This window comes from Varroa destructor, unplaced genomic scaffold (assembly GCF_002443255.2).
Source record: "Varroa destructor unplaced genomic scaffold, Vdes_3.0 BEIS01000001.1, whole genome shotgun sequence".
Taxonomy (NCBI): domain Eukaryota; kingdom Metazoa; phylum Arthropoda; class Arachnida; order Mesostigmata; family Varroidae; genus Varroa; species Varroa destructor.
Genome location: NW_019211454.1, coordinates 68647785 through 68654333, shown reverse-complemented (window position 1 = coordinate 68654333; position 6549 = coordinate 68647785).

Sequence of the window (6549 nt, the reverse complement as noted above, 5' to 3'; positions counted from 1 at the left end):
TACCTTGCTTCATTAGAAAATTTAGTTGAAAAAAATTTTATAATATATTGTCTACGGGGGGGAATAACTCACTATTTGCCCTGGTTCATTTACGAAACCAACGGCACAGCAGCATAGGTAGCATAACGGCAATAAAACGTTAATGTAGCAAATTCGTCAGAATAAACTGTGCTGGTTCCATACATTAAATAATTTTATTGCAAGTAGTTATCACATAATTGAAATCGTATACTATTCATATCATTTTCAGTTGAATAGATCCAGTGAAGCGTCTCTACGGTGTGCCTAAAACTAGGACCGAAAAAAAATGGTATTTGGGCAACGTAGTATTTCCTTATTCATAGAAGTAAGCATAAAGTGGTCATTCTCTCTCGGAGTACATTAACACTAACAACGCTACATATCTTCTCGGTCATGAGCGAAAAGTTACATGCAAGCAGCGGTCTTCAGCTAATCTTCGTATACACTTAATGTGACTCGTTAAAAACTATTACATCTCTAATGTGGTTAAGGCACCGCCTACGTGGACCTTTGATATCCTGTGACATATCGGAATAGATCAATATAATATATCAAATCGGTACCTTTAAATGCTTTTCATTCCAGCTTTGTTAAATATATTTTGCAAGATCTTTTTATACATACAGGGTTTAGTTGAAGCATACTTATTTATTAGTTAAATCTGTAGGACACGGTAGCGGTTACTAGCGCATTTCTGTTTTTCTAACACGGGCTGAATCGTAATGGAAAAAGGACGGCCTGGAATATAAGCTACGATATCAGATGTATGCCTAAGTATTCTGTGAACGGTATAAGGGCTTAAGATATGTAAGTGGTTAAACATATTTACGCCTGTATGCAGATCAAGTTGCTCTAATTTGAGTTGTGTCAATAAAATACGTGGTCCTGATGCGCTTCTAAACATCATTACTAGAAGTGCTACTTAAGAACTCTGGCTTACCTCTCTGATAGCACCCAAATATTGTTTTTAAAAGATATGTAATGGTTTTGAAAAATTGAACTTTAGTTTTACAAACTAGCAGAAGGAAGACAAGTGTGTCCTTAAGTTGCAATAGACTGTGAAATTTTCTGACATGTGTGACAAGGCATGATAGTATGGGACTCGACTAATTTTTCGGAAAATAGCGAAGTGTCTTTGGAACGTAAACCGCCAAGTTATCGCAGCAAGGTAGGGCAAAAGCATAATTTCGAAAAATGTATTCAAGGTACTTGACTAGTCGCAAGTGCAAGACTCCGTATAAGCTAGATGTGATTAGCACTAAAGGCGAGCGCATCTGATCAACGTATTAGTTTTCTAAAAGGTTCAATAAATACAACAAAAAAAAAATGTATCTCGGAAATCAACAAAGAATATGTGCTATACAAGAAAAAAATATGCCGAAATTACCACAAATATTGAACGCGGTGGAAACACGTACAAACAAAGAACTCGGTAATGCATCGACGATCCGCATTACTTATGCCCTGTTATCTCACTATTTAAATTTTGCAGTGTCTCAGGAATGAATCGAGGATGTAGAGTAGAGGACGTACAATTTAGTTCAGATAGCCAGTTTTCATTCTATTTTAACAGACGGAATATTGTATTAGATACAATATTTAACCAAGCATACGAAAAATGTCTGAAAGGTTAAGAAAACTGAATTTAAGGAATCAATCTGCTTTTTACTAAGATGATAACATTTTTTCCAAGCTAGTTTTTTTTGTGCATTATCTAATTATAATATCTGTTAGTTACTCAAATAGAAAACAGTATTTTCAGTAATGTAGGGTAAAATGGGAAAATAAAATTTGGCATTATCGACAAACATTAATAATGCCTGCTTTTTTAAGAAAAGTTTTTTATATGCATTTTACATGGAGTCATTATTGTGGATCGTTGAAACTCGTAAAAGTATTATAGAATGCACGTACGATTACTGCTACGTTTTAGACGCGAGAAATGCGACCCCAGTGCATACAATGACATCGTTAAGTTTATCTAAGAAAAGGTGTAACACAGTGGCACCCTAGCGGCCCTGATTGAAGCAATGATTTTCTGGGACTAACATGTAGAAGGGATCAGCATTGGGTAACGCCTTCTATATCTTGATATACAGGTTGTCAAAAAAGTATTGACCGTCTTAAGCCAAATTTGAATTATAATATCATTAAACTAAATACGCGCCATTCTAATCAACGGTTTTCTGCCACTTTTCTGGTAACATCATTATTTCATATCACTGTAGAATATCGACGGTTTTTAAAGCGAACAATTAAAGCTGATCCATCCATCCATCCATTCATCCATCCATCCATCCATTCATTAATATGAAATTAACACCAATCAAGAAGTTCTGCAGAGACTGAAAGAAATTATAGCCTGTTGGCTATACGGTGTATATATATGTGTATATATAAGATCCAGGCTATACGGTGCGTACATTAAAATTGCCCATTCAAATTTTGCTGAAGATCTCAAAAATTATGTGGCATGACATTGTAATAGAAGAAGACAACATTTTCGTCGATTTTTATCAGTTATTAAACTCATACTTCATAATACGCGATTTTTTCCTAATTTTATTAAATATATAGCATGGATTCCCTTGGTACCAGTCTACGTTTTATCATTTTTTTGTTTTCACATTATTGTCGTATGTGATTTACCTTTTATCACCCGTAGTCACTTTAGAAACGGCTTGATCTCGTTGCATTTCTGTAGAGTTTCTTAGATGGAAATACAACTGAATAAAGTTATGTCTCGTCAATCAATGGGGCACCCACACATCGAGCTTTTCTTCCAACTAAAAAAAAGCCAAAAAGTTGTTAATAGTCAAACAAGCTTCCCTTAGCTAAGTTTCAGACAAAATTTCCGCATACAACAAAATTGTTAAAAGTCAAGGAAATCTTTTTGGTCATATTACAAACAGAATCTTACATGTAATATATTTGCTAAAACTCAAGTTCTCGTTGGTCAAGTCTCAGTATAGAGTTTCCTCACACAGAAAAGTTGTTAAAACTTAAACAAGTGTTCTCTAGCTAAGTTTCAGGAAGATATAAAGAAGTGGTTGAAACAAACGTTTTTATCTTGCCATGTTTTAGGACAACATTTCCACATATAAAGAAGTTGTTAAAACTCAAATAAGTCCCCCATTGGCCAAGTCTCAGAACAGAGTTTCCTCATACAAAAAAGTTGTTAACACTCAAACAAGCTTTCCTTATCTAAGTTTCAAAACAAAACTTCTGCCTACAACAAAATTGTTGAAAGTCAAGGAAATCTTTTTGGCCATATTTCAAAATAGAATCTTACATGCAATATATTTGCTAAAGCTCAAAGAAGTTTCAGGATGGAGCTTCCTCACACAGAAAAGTTGTTAAAACTTAAACAAGTGTTCCCTAGCTAAGTTTCAGGAAGATACAAAAGAGTGGTTAAAACAACCGTTTTTTTTCTGGCCATGTTTTAGGACAACATTTCCACATACAAAGAAGTTGTTAAAACTCAAATAAGTCCCCCATTGGCCAAGTCTCAGAACAGAGTTTCCTCATACAAAAAAGTTGTTAACACTCAAACAAGCTTGCTTTATCTAAGTTTCAGAACGAAACTTCCGCCTACAACAAAACTGTTGAAAGTCAAGGAAATCTTTTTGGCCATATTTCAAAATAGAATCTTAAATGCAATATATTTGCTAAAACTCAAAGAAGTTCTCGTTGACCAAGTCTCAGGAGAGAGTTCCCTGACACAGAAAAGTTGTTAAAACTTAAACAAGTGTTCCCTAGCTAAGTTTCAGGAAGATACAAAAGAGTGGTTAAAACAACCGTTTTTTTCTGGCCATGTTTTAGGACAACATTTCCACATACAAAGAAGTTGTTAAAACTCAAATAAGTCCCCCATTGGCCAAGTCTCAGAACTGAGTTTCCTCATACAAAAAAGTTGTTAACACTCAAACAAGCTTGCTTTATCTAAGTTTCAGAACGAAACTTCCGCCTACAACAAAATTGTTGAAAGTCAAGGAAATCTTTTTGGCCATATTTCAAAATAGAATCTTAAATGCAATATATTTGCTAAAGCTCAAAAAAGTCTCAGGATGGAGCTCCCTCACACAGAAAAGTTGTTAAAACTTAAACAAGTGTTCCCTAGCTAAGTTTCAGGAAGATACAAAGAAGTGGTTAAAACAACCGCTTTTTTTCTGGCCATGTTTTAGGATAGTATTACCACACACAAAGGAGTTGGTAAAACTCAAATAAGTCCCCCATTGGCCAAGTCTCAGAACAAAGTTTCCTCATACAAAAAGTTCTTAACACTCAAACAAGCTTTTTTTATCTAAGTTTCAGAACAAAACTTCCGCCTACAACAAAATTGTTGAAAGTCAAGGAAATCTTTTTGGCCGTATTTCAAAATGGAATCTTACATGCAGTATATTTGCTAAAGCTCAAAGGAGTTCTCATTGACCAAGTCTCAGAACAGAGTTCCCTCACGCAGAAAAGTTGTTAAAACTTAAACAAGTGTTTTTCAGCTAAGTTTCAGGAAGATATAAAGAAGTGGTTGAAACAAGCGTTTTTTCCTAGCCATGTTTTAGGACAACATTTCCACATATAAAGAAGCTGGTAAAACTTAAATAAGTCCCCCATTGGCCAAGTCTCAGAACAGAGTTTTGTCATACAAAAAAGTTCTTAACACTCAAACAAGCTTCCTTTATCTAAGTTTCAGAACAAAACTTCTGCCTACAACAAAATTGTTGAAAGTCAAGGAAATCTTTTTCGTCATATTTCAAAATAGAATCTTACATGCAATATATTTGCTAAAGCTCAAAAGAGTTCTCGTTGACCAAGTCTCAGGACAGAGTTCCCTCACGCAGAAAAGTTGTTAAAACTTAAACAAGTGTTCTTTAGCTAAGTTTGAGGAAGATATAAAGAAGTGGTTGAAAATCAGCATTTGTGAATGGCATCATAGAGCTGATACAATCTATTATCACTTGCGGCGTTAATAGAAATCAGATATCGAGATGAAGCTTGGTTTTTTTTTTTTTGTACAAATACTGTATCTGCTCTACAATGAAACGATAAAAGGTGTGGCCCCGGTCCCCAGTCAGCGTTCGTCAATCTACACAAGCGATACATTGCAATGTCCCTATAGAATCATCGTTATCAGCGGATAACGATGATTCTATAGGGACGTTACCGAATTCACGCTGGTTACATAGGTGGGTAGTTGTCGTTATTTGGGATTGTAAAGTGGTAGGATATAAATATATCGACGTGCGGGTATGAGTAGAGCCAACTGTGTGCTATAGAGCTGGGCAAAATTCGTGCCACATTGGAAACTAAATAGATGTTCCGATGTGTTCAATGTTATTATTGTGCCTTTTAATGAATCACAGCTTCGCTCATATATACCACACACAACAACAGTGTGGTATTAAAATGACCTGTAAGTTGTAGTATACTTGGGCTTTCCAGGAAAGTTATTTTGTTCAACTTTATACACCGAGTCATTATTTAAGTTGATCAGCCATTTATTACACGCGCATTTGACCGGAAACATAAAGTTTAGTATGTATTGATGGGTATAACGCGCTGGTTTCACGTCCGAACGTTGTATCACTGCCTACGAGTTGGCCACGCTGAACAAAACCAAGGACGCGTTTGAATGTTATATTATCGAAAACACCCTGTGGATCTACTTCGACTTCACGATCCATTTATTCGATCACGTTTGCTCGGAACATGTCCGTGTCGTCTGCTATCGCGTTCAGCAAGCCAGTTGAATTTGTTTGGACTTTGAAGTTACGTGGCCCTCAGTGACCGACTGGCCATAAAGGTTTGTAGACATATCTTATTTGCATGCATTACAGTCACGTTCCCAGCCGAGCGAACCCACTGTCGGCTGTTGACACGAATTAATGGAACGACGCGTTTTCCGTTTTGAACGGGCAACTATGAAAAAAACTGTTAGCACAGCAGAAATAATCTCCCAGCGCCTTATCTGCTGCCCATAAGGACGAATGATAGACATTTTCATTTAGGCCTGAGTAATTTAAAGGACATTTTACGGTGTTATTAGGCGACAAATGTAACACGGGTACCTCATGCTAACCGCAATACAAAGCAGTGACCGGTCGAATAATAAAATTATAATTTGAGTACATTGTATCGGATGATTTGTAAACTTAAAAAACATTTTGCTTGCATTACATTCTTGTTCTAAGCTATGATGCTCTAAATTGGCTCTAAGCAGACAGACAGACAGACAGACAGACAGACAGTTTGGAAGGGACTGACCGTTGTGACAAGATTTTTGCTGAATAAACGCGAGAAGCCCAATATGTGCTCTTATCATTTTCTGATTATTTGTTGTCATTGACCAATGGTGAACATTCTGGGCAGAAGTAAGCTGACGCACGCACGCACGCACGCACGCACGGCGATTGTTTAAATAGGCTTTTGACTAGAAAATAACGTTCCCCTAGCAACATCAAAGAGATTTCGTCTACATAATTCGGTCGGTCGCCAACTATACCCAGTGTCGGATTGCCCGACCATGCAACG